The following is a 24,204-nucleotide window of genomic DNA, read 5'->3' as shown; positions in this document are numbered from 1 at the left end:
TACAGAAAAACTGCCACAGGAATGAGAAAATAATCTGAAGTTAAGGATCACGTAAACAAAACCCAGTCATACATAAAAAAACATCCTCTCCACAATTATGTGGAGCTTTCTACCAGCACCTCGTTACAAAATTTCCTTTTATCCTCATGGCACAAACAGTGTTCCATAGGCATTCGTGAGCTAAATCTAAACCCTAAACAAACACAAAAAAGTTAAGGTTGTTTACTGTCTCCAGAGAATCACACTGACTCAAACTCCAGTGGTGAGAAATGTAAAATGTATGGCTCATATTTTTAATTTACCATGATGCAGCTGTACAGAATACGTCAGAAATTACAGTGCAGATGAGTCTGGCCATCATATTATTTGTTGCATTGTTGTCCCTGACAATACCTTAAGGTCTTCCTTCAGAGTGAAAAATAATCAAGAATATTGCTAATAACCTCAGACTTTTTACTACAGTCTTCCTTATATTCTCATACCGTCAGTACAAAACTCCCTTTCCCCAGCAAACAAAGAGGAACAAAGTAAACCACTCCACAAAATTTTTGTTAGAACAACGTCCTTTAGACAGGGAAGGCATACTGCTGCATGTATCTACCATCAGTCAACACTCAGTTCATCTACTGTAATCCGATTATGCTATTTCTGATTAACAGAGATAGCCATAAGAATTAAAATTAACAATTTTTCAATTTTTCATCTCTCTGTGCTTTCTCTAGTCACAAAGACACAAACAAACAAACAACCCCCCACCCCCAAAACCCAGCAGGTGAAACAGCAATTTATGCAACAGAAAATGTCTGTAGTAAAATGAACATTTAACAAGCTGATGTCAAGGCAAACTAGCGTCCATTGCTCTCCCCTTGCCTACACATCCCATGACCTCATCAAACATGTAAATACATTGAGAAGTCACCATTTTTCCCTGGGTAAATCCATATAGTCCCACTGTACCTGAGTATCCAGGAGATAGGACCAAAACTCGAGAAAAGACTGCTCACAGTGTAGGTCTGGGGTCCATGCACTTAGTAAGTCAAGGCAGCAGGAACAGACTGAGGACACAGCCCAGGACAAGGTTAAACTCCAATACCTTTGAGTAAAATGTGAGCAGGTGTCACAGGTGGGGCTGGGAATTGATCAACCTGAGAACTGATCAGCTGCCTCATCAGCCTGCAGAGAAGGCACCTGGGAGAACTTCTGGAGGCCTCCCAGTACCTGGAGGGAGCCTGCTAGAAAGCCAAAGAGGGAGTCTTTACAAGGGCGTGGAGTGACAGGACAATGGGTAATGGCTTTAAACTGGAAGAGCGTAGGTTTAGTTTAGATGTTCGGACGAAATTCTTCACTGTGAAGGTGGTGAGGCACTGGAACAGATCGCTCAGAGAAGTGGGCAGCAGGCCTCCATGGATGATGGGAGGTACACAGATGGCAGAAGAGGGGACAGGCTACCCAGGAGAATTATGGACACATTGTCTGAGCGTAAATGGAGAGGGTTAGGAAAACGAGATCGAGAGGAGCTGGAATAGAGAGACATGAAGAACAACATGAGCGGTTCTCGCAGCAAAAAGAAGGCTAAGAAAATCATAGAATAGTTTGGTTGGAAGGGCCCTTAAAAATTATTTAGTTCCAACTCCCCTGCAATGGACAGTGAGACCTCCCACTCGACCAAGTTGTTCAAAGTCCCATCCAACATGGCTTGTTCTGTAACTCAGCTCTGCAGACAAAGAAGAAACCTTCTTCCTGCTTCCAGAAGCCTTCTTCATCGTGGTTGACCATCCACTCCATCTCTGTGCACAGTCACTAGAAGTCCTTCTTTCCATCCACAGTGGGGATTAGGCTCTTGTTTCCTCAGTGTCTCTCTAAAAACCACATCAACATCCACCCTGGTAATATGCAGTCTGCCTATCTCCTCTCACAGCTCCTTCACCTGGTGGTGTGGTGTCCCAGTGACAGCTCCCCTCCCAGAGGTAAGGACACCCTCAGCACAACCCTAGGGAGAGGCACCAGGCAGTACCAGCAGCTGAAGGCTGAATACTCCTCCTGGAGTTCCCGCTGAGTCAAGGCCTCAGATGTCCCAAAACAGCTGTTGTTTAGGACTGTGGCAAACTGACACCACAGGTAAGCAGGCTCAAAGACTTTTCAGCAGAGCCCTTTGTAAAAAAATCTGTGGCAGCAGACAGTTGGAAACAGGATGTGTAGGCACTTTAAGGATCTGCCAACGTGAGCTGACTGTCGGAGCTGATAGAACCAAGAGCCTCCAGAAGCCACCCCTCACCTGCAGCAGCAAGCTGCCAGAAGTTCCCCCAAGAAAGGTGATCCCTGTGGAAGAAACATATGGAAGAAATTCCCTGAAGAAGAAGCCTGGAAGCTGCTGTGACAACTGTTATGTCTCTACTATCTGATTCTCTTAGTTGCACTTCAGCACAGGCACAGAGAACTAGTGGTTAGCACGTACGTGGTGTGAATTAATTTAAAGATGAGGAGTTTTCTGAGAGCCAGCCCGTAGCCAAGTCTTGTATGCTGGAAAGCAAAAGATTTTCTTAAGAACTCTGTGACTTTCTCACAACCCTGAGAGCTGTTCAGGGAACGCTGTCAACCAGAAGTGAAATTGGAGGAAAAAGAGCTCTCTAAGAAAAAGATGCAAAGCCATGGGCAGCCTCTGTGCTTGTCACAGCCAGAGCCCTGAATTCCTGAGAACTTCCTGTATCCCTTACAAGACCCTCTACCAGTCCTGCTACTACAAAGTTCTAAAAGTCCTTGGGAAAGATCATTGTAGTGCCCACACAAGCAGTTCTGTCAGTTTTCAATTACCTGTAGCAACTATCTCTGCCACCTATTAAACATACAGGTAGTGGACATAGATAGAAGTAAACTGCCTACTATCCTGCACGTAGAAATAGCCACTGACTATCTTTGTATTATAGCAGTGCTGCCCAAATGAAGCAGATCTGAGGAGCAAAACAACCGTGATGACAATGAGAGAAAAACTACTTGTGCTTCAAGAGGTTTTCGGTTTGGTTTGGATATTTTTTTTGGCAGAGATTTTATTCTGGTTTTGTGAACTACATGCTATTAGCAGCTAGACCACACTGGGCACACCCCTGCAGGGCACCTGCTCCCATGATGTCAGCTGAAAATGACCCAATTCGTGCTTTCATACCCATGGAGACTGTTCCATGATATGACCTTTTTGCAGTAGATAGGAGATTTTTTTCAAAAAATTCAAACTCAGACACTCACATAGTCACATGCACATTTTTAAGAAGTGCAAAAGATTGTCCTGCTGTCAAACAACTTAACTCCAGAACCTTTAAATTGTTTGGACTCCTTGGATGATAATACTGGCCTCTTAACCACAATATGTAGTTTCTAGAGAAACTCTTTGTCCTTCCCAGGATGGCTTCAGACATTGAGTCTAATACTGTTATGGTTTGTTAGCTCAACTCTGCTCATCAGCTGACGCAGTCTGGCTACCAGTGTGACCTTGGAGCAAAAAACCCAGACATCCATGTAGGATAGTGCTGAATGTGGCATACATAATGTGTTCTGGCTAACACTGAGCTTGCCATTCATCACTCCTTTTGAAACAGTCCCAAAGATTAATGCTAGGAAACATTTGCACCCTAAGCATGTCATCCCAATGACAAACAAGACCTTTCAGGGTTCAGTGCTGTCACAACTCTTACTTCAGATACACACGTGTAAAGTTTTGAAAATGGGACGTGGTTTGCAGCAGAGCTGCCACTGGGCACGCCAGTGATTGTGTCAGAGAGAGGGGGTTGGATGAAACCTGAGAGATCTGTTGTGAAATCCTGGAAAAACAGGAGAAATGAAAGATATAACGCTGTTTATTTTTAAATGCTGGTGAGCTTTCCTCTGAAAATTAGGCTCTTTACTCAATCCTCTTAATAAAGAGCAAGCATCTAACAGCAACTGTATTCTATTACTAAGAACCTTCTTTGCCTGAGAGTTCACAAGAAATTATGTGCTGTTGATATACAACTCCAGATATCTCTTAGATAAAACTAATCAAACCAAAAAAATATATGAAGCAACTGTTTTTGGTGGGGTTTGTAATATACTACATTTTCCTACAACTATAAACAACCTTTAAAATTCACCACAGGCTATGTGTTACTTAAATATATCTTTGTTAGCTGAAAGCATTTTTAAGCCACAAAACATACAGCATTTTAAAATTCTGACTACTTCAACTTTAGAAGAGGCAGTGAACAAGTACATTATATCAGACTTCTAGCACTACACAGGTTCCTGTCAAATCCATTTTAAGGATTTAGGTTGTGATGCATGGATTTCTCTTTCCTTTTTCATCCAGCTTTTTGAGATGGTAAACAGGTACTCTGTGTTGTAAAATGCTCCTGGTTTGGAAATAACTTGTATTTTCAATCCCTGAGCAGTTCTTAGATACTATAATGGCACATGCAATATAAATATTGCATACACAAATGACAAATGCCAGAGTTTGGTGTGTATTTTCTATGAAAGGCGTGTTATAACAATCCTTTCCAGTTAAAATATCACTATAGCCAGTGTCCTTGTCAAATCAGTCTTTTAAAAGCAGTATCAGAAAGGTCTTGAATTATTGGAATAATGTCATTCCAACATCGTAGATCTTCTCAGTCTTGTTTCTCATCTGCCCCACAGAAACCTTCAGTCTTTAGGTCTCCCATCAATGGCTAATTTCTCACAACCTGCCCAGCTACCACAAACACCAGCTAATACACCACTATCCCATTTCAGAGCATCTTTTCAGGGAAACCTTTTTAGATTCTTGTATTCTCTAGCAGTTTGTAGTTTAGATAATATGATAGAGAGTGACAAACGCAGAGACCAGACAATAAAAACATTCTCACTGTTACTTGTGGACACAAAAGAGCAGGAATACTCTAGAGGAAAACTGAACACCCTTTTAAATATTAACACCAACCGAGGAGTTTCAACTATTTCCCAGCACTTTTCCAGCTGTTTTTTGCTTTTCTGTTGTTTCAAGTCTCACGTTTTGTCTTTATTTTTCCCTTGACACCACACCGTGATATTGCCTCTTTGAAAGCTGCAGACAAAGTGAGACAGATGCCTTGAATGTGTAAATACCAAGGGAATTGTTTACCAAGAGGCCGTGGCCATGTGTAGGTCTCACGACTTTCTCCCTCCTTCTGTGGTGGGAGATCTGTTAATAATGTGCATAACAAGTAGAGAAAATCAGATACAAAGGACTACAACTATCTGGACACATTTGAGAAAATGCTGGCAGAGAAAGTCAAAACAGTACTTGTGAAACAGTGGCTCGGCTATATTTACCATGAATTAACAGAGGATTTTCCAGAGAGTGCAATATCTTTTTGTCCTGCCCTAAGATGAAAAATAGAGTATTGTAAATGGTAAAGAAAAACATCTGTTTCCGTATTTTTTTTTCCTTTAGATATTAAGCCTACTTCCCCCTGCCCCTCTTTTTAATTTAGTTGGCAGAAGAGTGGTTTTTCTTTTTATTTTTTGACGGAAAATGCTAGAACTTATGAATAAAATACATATTTTTTAACAGGACTTTGTTATACACCTTAACTACATGCAAAAAGCTTTTCTATGTTTTTTGGGGGGTTTTTTTTGTGTACATGGTAGGTTTGAGCATATTGCTTTATAATGTAATCAAATGTAATCAAACATGTGGTTATTATCTGTAAGGTAATGAATGAGGAGGAATGTATTACTATGTTCTTAATCATTGTGGAATCCAGATGACAACATTAACCAAGGGAGCCTAGCTCTAGGGTTGTCTAATAACACCTGAACTCTTTACTATCAATTTATGATGTGTAATCTACAATTTATCTCACCGTGATGATTCATACAGGTAAGAAGAAATTACTTTCTTTTAGAGCAGTTTTGAATTTCAAAAATAAAAGTTTTAAAACCTTTTCTTTCCTGAACCATAGTCCCCAAATAAAATTTGATAGCAGTGGAATAGCAAGTTACTTTGTGCCAATATATAAATGTATTGACTTTATCTCATTAAGATGGAGAATTGTTATTTTATACTATTGATTTTTAGGTCCTCCTTTATAATTTTTTTATTCGCCTGATATTGTCTTATTCTTCATACTATTTAGTTTCAGAAGAAGCCTCTATTCTGGGCTCTGGTAAAAGCCAACTTTCCTGCTAATCCTTAGTCATCTTGTGCTACTGATAGTGAGATGGAAATTCCAGAATTTAAAAGAAGGTTATATCTGACCCATAGATGCAACTGAGAAAATGTTCAAGTTTTTCAGAGCTCAGATGACATCTCAGAAAAATTATCTCCTGAAATAATTTTCTTGCTATCCCTTATCATTCCCTCCAATTGATGACTGCAAAATATCCCTGAGAAAACTAGTAAGGTTACTTCTAGTCATTATCATGCTCAGCATTATCATCATCAAGTGCTCAACAAATTTTAAGTTTCTTTTAATTCAAGTGAAGAAAACAGGTAAGAAGTCATGGTGGCAGTCATACAACTGCAATCCCTCCATCATGTAAGTGATAGCTATTATGATACCCAATTTTATTCAACTCAGGAATGAAAACTGTGGCTGACAGTAAAAAAGACCAAAAAATATTACCTAAAATGTGGGCAATTAGATTTATCCCTGATGCCAAGAGAGGATCCAGAGAAACAATATGGAAGAAACCATGAGCCATAAAACTATTGCACCAGTCTAAATATGGTCTTGACTTGAAAGCAGCCTGTTAAGAATTCCTGAATTAACTACATATGAATCAGTAATACACAAACAATAGAGTAATTTAGTATAGATCAGTCATGGTTATTTTGGTTGTTGCAATAATCTTCTCAGAAGAAAAGTCTTTTAAAGGTGAAGTAGAAAATAGAGCAGGTGAGCAGTGGGGTGGTGAGACTGGCCTTGTGAGAGAAAACTGGAAACAAGTGGAACATAACAAGGGGAATAGGAGAGAAGGCTGAGAAACAGGAATGTAATTATCTATATGGTATTATGTGATACATGGAAGACAAAGGATAAAAATCTACTGATAAAGACTAAAGAGGAGGTGGCAAGGCTCAATGAGACAATAACCTCAGCCTGAAAATATATAGTTTGGCATTTGGAGTCATACTCCCATTTTTTTTTTTTTTTTTGAATTCAGGTCCACTGATACCAGCTTGGAATTCCTCAAAGAGGAAGAAAACTCTTCCACTCTTTCTCTTCAAGGAATTCTTTGCCTTCTTTATGCTGCTGAAAGATCAGCAGGACAATGGTATTGTTCATTTTTGTGTGACAACAGAATTTTCCAGTGTTCAGTAATGCTATCGACTTAAAGTGTCCCCTTTGAAGAGCTGTTGGTGCTCCTTTGCGCTGTGTCTGCAGCTTGTGCTGAGGGTTGTCACCAGAGCGCACACACATTCTGCACAACACTCTGCTTCCCTCACCCTACTGCTCTCTGGCTGTCAACTTTACTGTAAAACATCAACAGAAAAGATGTGTTGGGTATTTTTGGCTGCCCAAACAGACCACATTATGTTAGGCTGCAAAATAATTGCATGACATTCTTTGCGTTCCAAATTCGGGATTATCTGGCCTGTGCACTAATGCTACATCTGCTGGTGATATGCATGACAGAAAGAGTAGAGGCTGATTTGCAGTCTCAGAAGCTATCAAAACTAGCAGCACTGAAAACACAATAATTATATTAATTGGGCAATGTCTCTACAGCACAAGCTTCAGCTTTGCCTCAGCATTTAATAACTTCTCTCATATATTGCCTATGTCAACTGCTAAGAAAAGTCAGAAAGTACTCCTTAGTGTTTTGGCTAGGTACACTCAGGAAGAACCTGAGCTGGTTAAAAGCTTTGCCTTCTGACAAGAAAATATTCCACTGTATTTTCACCAAAATGAAACCATTCTGCAAGAATGTACTGGTTCTGGCAAATGTAATTCACCAAAAAAATTTACATCTTTTGGTACTAATATGAAGCATTAAGACTTTTGTTTTAACATAATTTTATTTCAAAAGCACATATTTTACAGAAGTTATAAATTAAAATAAGAATAACAATAATATCAGATTTATTGTAATGAAACGTTTGGATTGAATTCGCATTATCTTTTCAAAGAACCATAATGAAACAAGTTCAGAAATCACAGAATTTTCCTTTTCATAGACTTTGAATTTCTGGCATTTTCCTGCAAAAATGAAATAAAAAAATAATCTCCTTCCGCTATTCAGAAACAGATAAATAGGTCTGTAAAGGACTTTCACAATGCTTTTCTGCATAAGAGCGATGAAGTTTATAAGCTGATGTTTCTACTCAACACTTAGTAGAACACAGAGCAGATCCTAAAGTGATATAAATCAGAGGAGCCCACTGTGACCACGGCAGGAAGAGTTTAATGCAATCAATCATCATGAATGCTCAGGCTTTTCAGGTGCACTTGATGATGGACACTTATGAGCATGCTTTATAAAGTTACCATTTAAAGAACTTACCACTGCAACTCAGTTTGCTGTTCTGCTCTGTGGTGTGGATTTCTGGCAAGCCACTTAATCATCCTCTGTCTGGTGTCCTTCTGTAAAACTGACACAGTGTTTTCCAACTTTCATTCATTCTAAAATTAGACCTTACTCCTGCAATATGCAGATGTTAGTAGACTGAGTAGAGCAAACTGGAAAAAGCAGCATGAAACATGTACTGAGTGGTTAAGAGTGGAAAATATCTTGTAGAATATGTTTATGGAGAACTTATTGCAAATAATTTCTTTGTCAGGCCTACAGAATAGATTCGACTATAAACCAAAATAAAGGGCTAATTTCTTCTTTTAGCAGTGGGTACTGCACTTCTTGTATGCTGAGACTGTATTTCTCAAGTTGCTAACTGGTAACCTCTTCATAATTTAGAATTCTTAACTAACTAACTACATAATTCCTTATCTCCTCCATTCCTTGGACTTTTGGACAGAGGAAAAACTCTTATCTCCACACCTTTGCAGTAAGCTAGTTTTTTAACTTTTTTTTTTTTTTTTAAGTCTGCAAATTAAAATAATCAGTGATGGTACAGATGCTGTGTTGCAAATCCAAGCCTCATACACACAGGTTTTTTTTATTTTAAATTGCTTTTCTTGTACCCATGAGAGCCAGTCCACGAACACTTGAAGACTGCAGAGTGAAAGCTTTTGCAGAGAAGAATGAATTAGATTTTGACTAAAAACTGTAAGGGAAAGCACCTTGACATACTCAGGAGCTAAGCAATTCATCTGTACTGAAGGATCTCTTCATACAGAGCAAACCCATCAGTGGCACACATGAGAAGTGTCAGAAAGACAGTTACTGGTTTGCAATTACCCTGTAGACAAGGTGTCTGAACAATATTGATTATTTCTGTTATTTACTAATTATTAGATTTGTCATTACAAGACACTGTTTGAATTTCACATAGTCTGCCCTTGTCAGGGGGGCAAAGGACACTTACTTTATCCCAGAAATTATCAAATTGGATTCTTAGTTAACTAATTAAGTCAGTCTTGTTATGGAATGGTACATAGACCAGATTTGATGCTCTCCATTAGCTGTATTTCTGATTAAATGCAACTCGTGGTTCACACCTATGCAGGAGTGAAATAGAAGACAAAAAGGATGAGTTATAGGTTAGAATATAGCACTGTCTGTTGACAAGGGACAAGCCATTTGCTGGAATTCTCTACGTGTGGTCTAAAACGCTCAGCAGCAGAGCATCTACAGTTCTGACATTCATTAACACAAATTACCATGTGGTACATCAGAAAGGGCCTGTAGCAGCATGCCACATAATAATTGCCTGGGATATAGTGTTATGGATCCTGCAGTGCCTCCCAAGAGTCTGCCAAGTGCACAGCAGAGAGCCAACAGTTTGTGGGCAGCAGCTGCACGTGTGGCCTGTTAGTGAACAGGACTCCTGGAACGGTCAGGAGTGAAGTGACAGTCTCCCTTAGACCATTACACGGAGTCTGTGCATCTTCCCTGCTCTCCAGAGCAACAGGAGCTCCTCAGCAACTCTGAAGTTACATGACCAAGGAGATATAATTGGCCTACAAAACAAGCCTGGGACTCCAAACTGTTTGTTTTGTAACATTTCTTAAGGATGGGGAGAAGGAGAGGAAGGGGATTTTGGTAGGAAGCTTTAAAATTTGGGGGGAGGAATCAAAGTAAGATGAGATGACATTATTTGAAAAATTATTGATCCATGACAAAATCTTCAATATAAAATCCCACAGCCTGAATCTGTTTTGCCATTGGCATAGCTGTACAAATCAAATCCATGCTATCCTAAATTGTCTTAGTAGCTTCATGGACCTTAATGCATTGAGTCTTCTTTACCCCTGATTTTTGTAGTTAGCTTTCCCAGTTACAACACAGCCTCGTGCTAACACAAGCACATTGAACTTGGCAGAGACACAGCTTCATGTTAGAGTTTAATAATTACCTTCTATTACAGGTATTAAATACTGATTCGGCAATAATTCAGGAGAAAAAAAAAGAACCAAAACTAAACAAGTATATAAGTTATACTGTACACGTGCACCGCAGTCAGTGATGAAACCAGACTGACCCAAGAGTAAGTTAAGTGGTTTTAATCATGCTCATTATTATTATATCAGTCAGTAGGTTTATACCATAAAAATAAATACGAAAATTGTTGTCTTGCTAAAATATCACATATATATTTCAGGGCAAGACTTTAACAATGAAAAAGTACCTAAGGGCCAGTTTTAGTCTGGATTAATGACAGTGAGGTTCAGGATTTCACTTTTGGTAATCATGGAGATTGATCCATGTTACTCCAGAACTTAAAAAAATTAAGACTTTAGAAATCAGTGGAATTCAATGAAGGCTGAGTTGCCTTTCTAATTAGGTTACTCACTAAAGCTTTAGTGAGTGGTGTTTGACGCAGAATGAAAACTGTTTGTCTACATAGACTTAAACAGTAATGTTGTCAGTCAGTGCAATTATTTCCCTTCCTTTGCCTGTAATCCTTCCTAAACTGTGCTTCAGAGTTTGAGAGGTATCTTTACCCCCTACCGTAAAAGAAAGCTAGGTCTGGAGTTCAATTTATTATTGCCTACCATAGATATCTGCAGCTTGCAGTAAATTAATGAAAAGGATATGTTCAGCTTGGTTAGCCCTGTGTAATACAGCCACATTCTACTTCCTGTACCCACTAATTCATTAAATGCTGGCTGTGCCCCTACATCCCTCAAGATGTAGCTCTGGTATAATAAGTTCCCAGAAAAACCTTCGAATGCAAATTTTTTTAGTTACAGCTTTTTGCTTTGTTTTGTTTTTATTTTGTTCACATGGTGGGAGACTTGCAAGCAACCAATGTAACCTGGAATTCATATAGTTAAAATTTTGTTTAGAAGTCAATACTGCAGATATTATTGAAAAGACAGAGAAATATTATTTCACCTCTTTCTCGACAATGTAATTACATACAAATAATAATATGAGATATTTTTTACTTGGTACAATGAGTATTGAATATATTCTTCTGTAATGATGAACTATAATAACAGTATAGGAGTTGGGGAGGTATTGATAGACTCAAACTTGTTTGGGCAAAAGAAAACAATCCTATTGAGCAAAGTCAAGAATTATTGCTTGTGTAATTGAAATTCTCACCATCTAATCAAGCAATTCCACATCTAGTCATTACAGACAAATTAAGAAAAAAAAAGAGAAAAAAGATTATTATAAGAGAAAAAGATCTCAAGTTAAAACTTCATACAGGCAATTCCTAGTGTCTGGCATTCCCCACTGTTATGGTTTACCCTTCCACAACCTTCTTTGTCCTAAAGTTTGAGAGCCTGAGGAGTCTGACAGCAAGTTGTTGGCGGCCCAAGTATTTCAGAGAGAAAGACATGATGATGATGGCAGGGGTTTCTTTAACCTCTTTGGTGGCAGAAGGATAATTTCTTTTTCCTGTTTCTAGGTTCCATTTGGAGATACTTTTGTATCTTTATACCTTATCCCTTTTTTCAATTTGCTTTTCCTGCACTGCTCTGCAATTCCACTTTACAGTGAAATGTTCTACATATGGAGCATCTTACATGTAATGGATACTTGTTCACTGATACCCTAAAATCTATATGGTCCAGCTCCCATACCTTTTTTTTCCCTATCGGTAAATACTCAGGGGTGACTTTTTCCTGGGGTCTCCAGTGTCACCATGTGTCACTTTTCTTACCATGTCACATCCCATATTACTCTGCACTGCTCCAGGTCCCTACTTTCCAGTCTCTGTTGCCACACCGTGTTCGTACTCCTCTCTCTACCACTTCATTATGCACAGATCAGAAATGTCTGTTCTATGCAGAAAGAAATTCACTGGTTACTATCACCTACATAAAAATAAAAAGAGCTTTAGGCAGATCAAGACAAGTCTGGACAAAGCCTAACAAGTTTCAGTCCAGAGGACTGAGTTAGTATTAATCTCGTCAGCACTGCAGTTCTTGGGCTGTGGATGCAGAAAACATTAGTGAGCTGTGCAAGTAAAAAAATGAATAGTGATAAGCTGGACAGCTGCTAACCCAGGCAATGACAGCACTTATCTTATCCTGTTAGTATTGGAAGCTTTAAGGGAGCTTCCAGCTGCCCCTCCTCCCCAGGAGAGGAGGCAACCACATCTGAGTACACTGCTGACATCCCATGAAAACAATTATCTTTAATTTCGACTATCAAGTCAACCCACAGACATTATTAAATATTGGAATTGCCTGTGTGGTTTCAGATATATGTGGTTCAAATGAATGTCTTCAGGAAATGGTTTGATATTTGACTCACCAAGATCAATGTGTTATGCAATTACCAAGATCATGTTTGCACAGTGTAATACTTTGAACACATTTTTCTAGAATTCACAGCAAACCCAATTTTGTAATGAAATATAGTGCCTGATAAAGGTTAGAATTCTGCTTTGTGAAAGTTTTCTTAGATAAACATTTATAATAGCTCATGGGATGGAGATGTTACTAAAGCAGAAAGAAAAAAATATTTCAAGCAAGCCATAGTTTTTCTTTTAGAGTAAAATGCCAATAACCTATCATGACTGTGATGGTATGACTCACTTTAATACTGACACATATAGATCCCACAAACCACAGAAACATTTGGACTGTTATTTTTAATGGCCTTTTAAAGACACTAACAATAAAAGCAAATAATAAAACATCTTTATTGCGCTGCTGTACTTGGCAGAGGAACTAGAGTTGTTTTGTGTGATGGCTGTACTGGGTTGGGCTGGAGTCAGCTTTCCCCATGGCACCCCATACAGTGCCCTGTGTTTGCTTGTGTGGCTAAAATGGTGTTGATAAGGAGCCAAAGCTTCTGCTGTGTCTGAGCAGTGCTTGCACAGCATCAGGTCATTCCCTACAAGCCCCCAGCCTCCCCCCACCACCACGGCCAGAAGGCTGGGAGGGTGAGCAAGGGTCTGAGAGGGGACAGGACACAGCTGGGGCAGCTGATTTCAACTGACCACAGGGTTATTCCACACCACACAACATCGTGCTCAGTAATAAAAGGCAGGGGAGGAGGGAAGGAAGAAGCTTCATTAATGAGGAATTGTCTTCTGAAGGAACCATGTCCTGAGGCCCTGCTTCCCAATAGCTGGACATTTCCTTCCACTTAGAGAATACATCTCCTCGTCTGTGGAGGTGCACAGCCACACACCCTCTGCAGCACCTTTCAAGTGTTGCTCTGAAGTACAGCATATCCCCTTTTTTTTGTTCCTCTGTGGAGAACTGAAACATGATTTCTGATATAGAGGACTAAATTTAGGGGATGTAAAATTTCACTTCTACTGACAGGTTTCCTCAGTACCACTCATTTTTACCAAGACCAAACATTTAAGTGAACTTAACATGTGGTTCAGCTATCCAGGAACCCATTGATATTGCCTTTTTTCCATAAGCACCAAGAGAAATATTCATATTTGAAGAATTATATTTAAATGTACTTAAACACTACTGTTGAGCTTTCCTTACCAGAACACCCACATATGTTCACAAAAAAGAATTTTTCGATCATATTCTTCAGATGCACATAAAACATGGTAAATTTAATAAACATATAATGTTCAGACTTCAAAAGCAGACAGAATAGAAGATAAACCCTAGGAAAACCCTGAAAGGCTTTAAAATTGAAATACCTTCATATTATCCATGGGTTTTTTTCAGAATAACTTTATAGTCATACTTGTAGGTTGTTTGCAGAATACAGTGTCTTAATTTCTCAAGATTTCTTAATTTCTCCTGGCCCCTCAGTTCAGGAAGGATATTGAGGTGCTGGAGCAGGTCCAGAGAAGAGCAACCAGGCTTGGTGACAGGGACTCGAGAACAAGTCCTATGAGGAGAGGCTGAGGGAGCTGGGGTTGTTTAGTCTGGAGAAGAGGAGGCTCAGGGGTGATCTCATCACTCTCTACAACTACCTGACAGGAGGTTGTAGCCAGGTGGGGGTTGGTCTCTTCTCCCAGGCAATCAGCAGCAGGACAAGAAGGCACAGGCTTAAGCTCTACCAGGGGAGGTTTAGGTTGGATATTAGGAAGAAATTCTTTATAGAGAGAGTGATCAGACATTGGAATGGGCTGCCCAGGGAGGTGGTGGATTCTCCATCCTTGGAGGTATTTAAGCTGAGGATGGATGTGGCACTGAGTTCCATGGTCTGGTAACCACGGCGGTGTTGGATCAGGGGTTGGACTTGATAATCTCAGAGGTCTTTTCCAACCTGGTTGATCCTATGATTCTATAATTCCAAGTGCTGTTCTATTCTAGGTGAACACAGAACTCAGAATTCCTGAAGTATTTACTGTACAGATTAATAAAATACAATGATTTTATAGCCAGCAATATCAAACTGACACAAAACTCTTCTCATCTAACACGTTTGCACTGACACTTTTTTTTACAAGCAGTTTCTTAAAAAAATTTAAAATTAATTTAATTTGATCTGATATATATTGTTACTGCAAATACATAGTACCTTAGTTTGATTTTGTGTTTTGGTTTTATTTTAACTTCCTACTTCAACTATGAAATATTAAAGATGCTTTACTACTCCTGCTCTTCTTTTCTTTTTTTCTTTTTTTTTTAACTTCATAGCATACTTGTCACATCCTCTGGAGTTTGTTACAACTCTGGCACACTGGAGAAGGCAATTTTTAGATAATTGTGTATCATTTTTCTGTAAGATTATCACTATTTCTGCCTTTTATAGAGTTCTGCTAATCCTTCACATCTATTTACCCAAGATGTTGCCTCTGACAGATCTAATGACTAGCATATTTTGTAGCATGTTGACTGGTAAAATATTTAAAAAAAAAAAAAAAAGGACAAGATTGACTGAGGTCAGTAAAAATAAATAGCTTATCTCTGTGCTACATCTCTTTTTCCTTCGTATATTTTTCTTGTCAAAGGCATCACTAATACTTCATTTTCACAGTCACTGCTTAGAAAGGCTGAGGATCTAAATGTCACCCTTCATTACTGTTTGATGTGATAAAGGTTTCACACCATAGGCTTACTCAGTAAGGATAACTGTTTATCCAATTCTTTTAGGAAAAGTATTAATTTTGGTTCTTAAACCAGTTCTTAATCTGAATTCTTTTGTTCTTTGCTACATACACTATTAAATAGATCTTACTAGACTTAAAGTTCATCTCCAGAAGTATTTTATGTGTTTTCTGAAATGTCCTTTACGTGTTTCACATTTAAATTCTTCCAGGTAAGGGCTTGATAGCTTTTCCCAGTAGGAGTGATGGTGGTTAGGTGACACAGTGAATTACCTTAAAGACATTCAGAACCATATGCTGCCACAGACTTTATGCCTAAAGGAGTAGTAAATCATTGTAGCACCTACCCCTTCTAACCCAAAAAGGCAAAAAAGAAGAAAAAAAAAAGTACAATCTCATGAATCTTTCTTTCAGTTCAACATGTGAGCTAAAGAACCCCCTGCCTTACTCAGCACCCTGACAGGAGTAAGTGGAAAAAATGGAGACTTAGTCCTGATAAAAAGTTTCTTCCGTAGTCCCAGCCCTGAAACCAGCAGGAGCCAGAAGACTTTACAGCAGTAAAACATATATCCCATACATGCTAATTGTTCCTGCCAGGATTTCTGGCCTCTCATGAAGTAAGGAATGTAGCCTAAAATGAAACTGTGTTAGTTGCATGAACAGAGGGACTGCCAGGGTACATACCAATTTATATTGTTTTATCTTTTATTATACTAGAAATGGAAACAGTAGACCAAGACCAAGATCTCACCTTACCCTTCTCAGCTGTTTGTTGTTCAAAGCCATGGTTTTTAGCTCCTCCATGGCTGAGCTCAGCAGTCTCTTGTATCAACCCAGCTTCCCCAGACAGAACAAAAAAGCCAAAAGCCAGACATATCTTTCCTTAAAACACATCCAAAGGTTGTGCCTGCCCCAGACAGCCAGTGAGATAGTCCATCATTCATCACCTCCTTTTTGCCCAATCCCTCTCCTCTAGGGTGCTGTCCTGCACTGGTACCCCAACACCCTCACTGTGTCTGGTACTGCTCCTCCATGGGCATCTGCTTCAATGCCACCCTTGATGGGTAAAGAATTAAAGAGGCAAGGCACTTCCTCACTTGAAAATAATTCTTTTAATACTCCTCCACCATGATCTCCTCACATAATCCCTCATGGCTTCATTCACTTTCTATCCACCAGTCAGTATTTTTGATACTCTCCCCCTTTTCCAGTATTTCTAGACCCCAGGATGGGTATTTCCACTCAGCATCCCACAGTTTCGAACCCAAGACATTTTGGATTGTACAGTTTTGAATCAAAACCTTTCTGAGTTTTTAAGATTATGATAACAGCTGAGGCAGGATCTTACACTAGTGGAAGTAGTATAATTTGCTACTTCTTTGTTCCTTGTAAATATGAATGCATCATATGCAAACACTTCTAAGTATCTGCAATTAAAGAAAGGTAAATTGTGTTTGATTCCATTATAGGTAAAGACATTTACCTTTTACTGAAATCATGGTTGCAGAACTGTGATGGTTTGTTTTCATTTTCCTTACGACTATGCCTCTTTTTCCTGTAGAAGATTAGAGAAGGATTTCATCAGGGATCCTTCCAAGCTCTTAGCCTTGTTTATGGTATTTTCTAAGCATCATTATTGGCATTAGAAAGCTTTCCTTTTCTGCATTCCTATTCTGTGAAATTTTCATAATTAGGTATGTATAATTAAGATTTCCATTAGTGGGGTTTTTTCCTTAATTCCCCTTGTCCCAGTAAAAATGACAGATAAATGCCTTGAGACTTTGTTACGCCTTAATTGTTCCCCAAGAGTTAGATTACTGAGCTAGGACCTGATTCATACACATTTTATGCACCATTTCCCTGACTTTTTTTTAATTTAACATTTTGCTCAGAAACTTAATATTGCTGAGCAAAGTGCCAATACTTCTTATTTACATAAATCCCTTGAGAATAGTTGCCATGTCTTCCCTCTGCACCTCATTATGCACTACATCCACTCCAAAGAAGAGAAAGAATCAGCTGAAACAGTCCAACTAGCCAAATATTTACAGCTTTTTGTTGTTATTTCAATATTTTAGATAAATCATGCCATGGGTTTCAGCACTGTATAACTGACACATCTCAGGAAAGTCACTCTGAATTCACATCAGTGTAAATAAAAACAGATTTTGAATACTAAGAGACAGCCATCAAAAGAATGATCAAGGAAATGTAAGCACACATAGCAGTCTGTCTTCAGACTTTATAAATATTTCATCAGAAAGCTTAGTTACTCTTATGCAGGGGTGTGCTGCTAAAAGAATATTAAAATAATTTGCCTACGAGTCAGCCATAGAGTTACTACAAGACATATTGCTCCTCTTCTCCATGGAAATCAAACAGCAGCAGAAGAGCTTCCCTCACAAGCAGAGGGAATGCAGCTCCCAGCACAAAGGATGGAGCTGGAAAGAAGCAACGTTGCCCTAACTGGAAGGAATCACTTCCACACCTGCCCTGCTGCTGTATAGGACAGTATGATTAGTGCAACACAGTTGGAAAATACGAGTCATGAGACACTCACTAGAAAGCATTTTTTTCATTTAGCATAAAAATTGACTTCCTGTGACTTTTCTGATAATTTGCCACCACTTCAGTGGCCAAAAAAAACTGTAGTTTGTTAACCTAAAGGGCACTGAGTAGGGAACAGAACTGCTAGCTGTACTCCTCCACCTTGGAGACACATTCCAGGTAGTTTCCTGCTCTGACTGGCTGGATTCTTATCAAAAAATGAAATCATGCTACAGAACTCCTTTTTGTTGCCCTCCAAAACCCTTCATATTCTTCTCCTTGTCAAAACTATCAGGCAAAGATGTTGGTGATTGTTCTGTTACTCCCTAGACTGAAGTGGTTAAAGGATTCTGTGTCCTGAGAACAAATTCTCAGTGAAATCAGTTCATTGTATTTGGCTGTTGGAATACAGCTAAGTGAAACAAACTTCTTTAAAAGCAAGTACTAGCTCTTTACAATGAAAAATAGCAGTGAGGTGGAATTGCATGAGATTTTCCTGAACGGACCATGTGTGTAAAGACATCCAACAGAAAAAAAAAGAAAATCTTTCAGTTGCCCAATATTATGGGGGAAAAATAAAGGGGAAAAGTACACAGATGACCTTTTTTTATATATACATTGACATAGGGAGGAATAAGTTCTTTTTCCTTTTCACTGCTTCTGAGCTATCCTTTGTGTGAAGACAGAGAAGAGGAAAAAAGTTTGAAAAAGAGATTATAACCCAAAATGGGGTAGCAAAACCCCAGTAAGTCACTAGGAGATATTTCAAATGTTCAGGGAAATATTTACTTGTAAATAAAAAAATTGCAAAAACTCCCAAACCACATGGTTTCTTTCCTTGCCTCCCAATCCTCTCTCATCCCCTACACACAAAAATCACTTTTTATTTTTACAGCTCCCATATTTTTGTAGAAAGTTAAAACCCATTGGCTTAACAAAGCTTATATGTGTGATATATATTTAACACTCAACATATTTCTGTTACAAATACGTGTGGAATTTTTTTTAGGGTCCTGCTGCTTCAATATTCCTTCACAGTTCTTCCAGAGGCTTTAAAGAGATTGAATCCTTATGATTCATCCATCTGAGAACCTTTTCAGAAGCTTTCAGCTGAACTCTCATTGAACTAAAAGCTGCAGAGAAAAAACAAGTAGTGTTTTGTTTTGTTAAAGAAGCTGAAAATTATTCTTTACCTGGACTTTCAGATGCAATCCATAGGATTTCATTTTGCAGGGCAACAACTGGCAAACACATATTCAAAATTCAATGCTTGTGCATGCACTTTTGCCCATGAACACACATATTGGATGATTAAAATTACCAAGTGTTCACTGCCTCCCACCATTGCTCTTGAAGCGTTCCATTCTTGAGCAAAAGAGGGAAAATTAATATTCCCTGGGGATGCAGACAAGTGTTTATAACTATGAATATAACAGTTACTAAGAAATCTGTAATAATTAGCCCACATCTTTAAAGCAAGTAATTACATCCCCTTTTCAAGGCCCTCAAGCCATACACAGTCAAATACAGTTCTTGATGAGTTTAAGCTACTCTTATCAAAACAATAACTCACGGAACTCACCAATACCACTTATGTAGAGAAATACATGGTTAAAAAAAAAAAAAAAAAGTGACAGGTTTCCTGTGTTCCTTGACAAAGAAAAATCTGAACAACTTGAAAAGGAAAGAAGGAGCTTGCTCTCAAATCTAGCAGGCACACAGGTGGAGGGATTACCAAATCTCGTGAGATGTTCCCTTTGTAGTGCCATCCTGTATGGGAAGACCTCTGGACCACAGACCTTTATGGAATATGCTACTGTGCTTTGCACAGAAGATACCTTCAATAACTGATACATTTGCTTCAACAATATACTGTACTTACAGTCATCCCTATGTGCTGGACCATGGTGACCCCAAGATATTTGCTTAAGACATTGTGATTCTCTCAAAGCACTTACAGCGTCAAGAGCTATGCATTATTTTCCTTCCCCCCCCGACTTTCCCATTTGACTTATGAAAAATAAGGAAAGAAAAAAATAAATCTAGCACACTTTAGCTTAATATACCTCTTCCTGCTAACAGACCTTCTAAAACCCACAACTTATTTGACTGCGTACAAAAGTCAATGTTTTGTGTCATTGATTTAATTTCTGGAAGGACAGTCTATTGCTACATTATTTGACAAATGCATGTGCCTCTGAAATAAAATTACTTTCTTGTTGGAACCCATCAGTTTTCATGTTCATCTTACAAATAATTGGGTTTCTATCAAAAAAAAAAAGTATCTTACACAGAATCTTTAACTGAAACAGGAAATTATTTCAGAAGTTTAAAAATCATTCAGAAGCACATAAAGCTGGATGGGATGCTTTTCTAGAGGTCAACTGCTCATCTGCTTCAGAAAATGGCCTTTCTGCAGTAAGATTTTCAACAATGTTAAAGATACCTCAAAATTCACTGCTAAGAAGAATAGTCAGGAACACAGATGTTGTAGAAGTTAAAATTATCAGTATGGTAGTATTCTCTAAGTGACCACAAAGTGGAAGTGTTGATTTAAAAAACTGAAAATAAATCTAGATTTCTAATTATCACCTTCTGGTAATTATGTATTTAATTTATTTTATATTGCCATTTATTTTATATTGCCAATTTTATATTATGGATTGTTTTGGGAGGGGAGGAACAAACCCATTAGGCAACCTATGAGTATTGCAAGTCAATGAGTTTAAAGGAAATTGATAGGAAAATATAAATAAATGTATATTTTTTATATATTTTAAAAACAGTTAAACCCCTGTCTGAAAAAAAAAAAAAGTTCAGTTTTAGCTGGGTTTTTTTTGGTACCTCTTCTAGTTAAACTGTCTCCTCACTTGATGTCTACAAAGAAAACTGAAGTGGGTTCATGCCTTATCTTATTTAGCTAAGGAGGCTTAGTAAATATTAAAAAAAAAATAAAAATTCCATTTTTTCTTTTTACAATGTATTATTTAGTAACCACCAAATTTTTCTTCTTTTCAAATAGCTTTCCATGACTGGGAATTTCACTATACAGGGAGATCTACGTCTACATCTTGATTGATAGAATGTGCTAATACACATTCTACTTGTCTCTATCAGACATCAGTCAGCAATAGAAGCAGGACAAGTAACTTTAGTGTACTTATGTTTGAGACTGCAACTATTGCACCAGACTTGTCTAGAGTTTGTATAAGGTCCCAGACACTGGAATTTTCCTAACTGCCTATGCCATCAGTTTATATCTGAGAAAACAAGTATAGTTCTTGAACCTTTATTTGAGAGTCTCAAAATCTTGACAAGGAATAAAACCTTTGGTTTGATTAGAAAACATGAGGTTATTGAAATAATCTTTTCAGAAGGAAAAACAAAGTCACCCTGGAAAGTCTCTCCATTCACAAACATTTACAAGAAGTTTTGTAAATGCCAAACTTATAAAAAAGTAATTCTGTTCTCTTTCTGCGAGACCTGAAGACTAATTACTCTCTAGTTTAAGTGAAATATGCCTGCTCTAATATTTCAAACTATTTATTTAGGAAGAAACAAAAGGTTTTGCTTTACAAGTATTTACTAATATTTGACTGAAAGGAAAACGCTGACATTAAACTTCCACAAAAATAGTTTAAAAAAAATTCCATTGGCTCATAGTCTATTGTTCTCCTAATAATAGACACAGTTCCCATCATACTACTCATTGAGAACCCACTTCACTTATTACAGTGAGTGTCTGACTGATTATTTCATGCTAACAGCACATTGCACTCACTATTCTTGAACTGCACTGGCAGTTCACCGTCAGGTTAAGAATGAAGGCAGTCCTAAACTGCCTGATATGTGTTCATACACACTGAAATTACTTCTGTCCCCATTTGGAGTGTCTCAGTAAACTCTGGAGCCTGCTCAGTTGAAATGAAGAGAAAACTTCTAAATTATTCTTAAGAATGATGTGCAGCTGTCAGTTTGGAAATCAGCTCCCTTCTCCCCAGGGCCTGCAAAGCCCAGCCGTGTCAGCCTGGGCACAGCTCTGCTCTCATAAAGGGAAAACAGTGCTTGTCAAGGTGTGGGGGAATGGGGGTAATGCTAATTACTTTATACTGTAAAGGCATCTCCTGGTTATCACCTCTAATATGTGCTATATCTTCAATTAAAGTGGGATAAATCGTCCAGTGTGGCATTGTGGGAGATCACAAGGGCAGCTAAAACACAGGATGGATATTTACCACAGTATCTTTTGTTTAAAAAAAAAAAAAAAAGCAAAACCAACCAGCCAAAAACAGACTCTGCTGTGTAATGCTCATTACAGCTTGAATATCCTCTGCAAAATTTCCAGCACCTTTTTCTCTGTGACAAAGAACTGACCTACAGCTTCAGAGATAACTAGCTCTGGCTAATATTCAGATTGTTTTGGTTTTTTTTTTTACATAACAATACCAGACTTCAGTTTATGAGTCATTCTCTAGATGGTAGTTCATTATTAAATGTGCCTCTAAAGAATCTTTAAATAACTCTTTCTGTAGATAGTTAGACATAGATATTTTTACTGTTTTCTAAGGTTCTAGAAGTAAAGGGAGCCAAGATGAAAAATCATGTCATGGCAATGCTTGCAATCAAAGGGAAGCAGGCAGAAGCCAGGAAACAAAACTCTCAGCAAGGTGGGACCATGCTTTTGATGCTCAGGTGATTTTTTTGCCTGTGGTCTTATGTAAAACTAAGTTGTTTTCTCTGATGAATATCAGTGAAAGTACAGAAGGAGCAAGTACCATTATATAGTAACATGACATTTTCCCTGAGCACAAAAAGCACTGAGATGTCATTGGTTACAGGTGATGGGCAAGTATTTCTATTTTTCTAATAGTAATAGAGAAGTATTTGGTCAACTTTTTCCATTGCTGTCCTTTCAAATTAATGATCTATTCTCCATTAGTCTTCACTAATTACATTTTGTTTATTCTTTCTCTACCTTGAAACAACATGTTCACAGTAAAGAAATGTTTCTCCAGTGGTATGTTTTTTGGGCTACAGAATATGGATATTTACATCATGGAGCCCAGTAAAGCTGAGGCAAAAGTCCTTGAGGTATAATTCATATATAGATATATCTTTCTCTAGATATCAAGAACTTTATCATGTGCCCAAAGCAAATTATCTTTGTGCTAGAGAGTGGTAGAAATATAGTAAGAAAAGAAACATAGTTATTCCCTGGTGATTGATATAATTCCTATACCCCTCCCTCAGTACATTGATGGGTATTGTGCCTATCATAGACTTAAATTCTCCTATTTTAGCTTCATTCTCATGGTTGAAAAAACATTTTTTTCTCCTTTAGGCCCAAGTTTCCAGATTCAAAACATTAGCAGTGTTCAATAGAAATTTACCTGCCTGTTTAGGTCAACTATGCATCAACTCTGAGCTACCAGATAATGAACCTGCAGGTTACAAACTCTTACAACATTTCAAGCATTTCTGCAGGCACGTCACTGGCCTAAGTTCCCCAAAAATTCTAATAGGCAGATATATTTAATTTTGATTATCTTAACAAATGTATCATTCCAACTTGTAAATATCTGAAAGTTACTGGTAATAAGTGGTTGTAGGGAAAACTGCAAAAGTTAGTATCATTTGTGCAAGGGAAATATTAGTATTTACAGTATTAGTATCAATGGAGCTATTTATACATTCTGTTATTTGTGTCTTCCTTTGAAAACATAGACTTTGAAAACCACTTCTGAGCATACCATGGGCCCTGGACATAACACATCTGAATGTAAAAGCAGCAGAGGGTAAAACCTACACCGAACCACTTCCACTTTTTATGTGAGACATCTTTTAACACCATGCACTGACACAGCACAAAACCACTGTAACTACTGCTGAAGTTATGCTGCCTGAACAACAGTTTCAACTGCTAAAAAGCACAGCAGATGTAGCCATAAAGGCAATAGATGCTGGGAAAAAAACACTATGAACCAAAAGACATTTCCCTGATGCTGGGGCTATGTGCAGTTTAAGAGTCTTCCACACAGATCAATAGTAGACCATGTTACTCATCAAATCAAGATGAAGACTAATTCCTGGAAACGTCAGTGGGTGGGAGAAGC

The sequence above is a fragment of the Myiozetetes cayanensis genome, unplaced genomic scaffold, assembly GCF_022539395.1.
Source record: "Myiozetetes cayanensis isolate MyiCay16 unplaced genomic scaffold, myiCay2020 scf5-8, whole genome shotgun sequence".
Taxonomy (NCBI): Eukaryota; Metazoa; Chordata; class Aves; order Passeriformes; family Tyrannidae; genus Myiozetetes; species Myiozetetes cayanensis.
Note: the sequence above shows the minus strand (reverse complement) of the source record.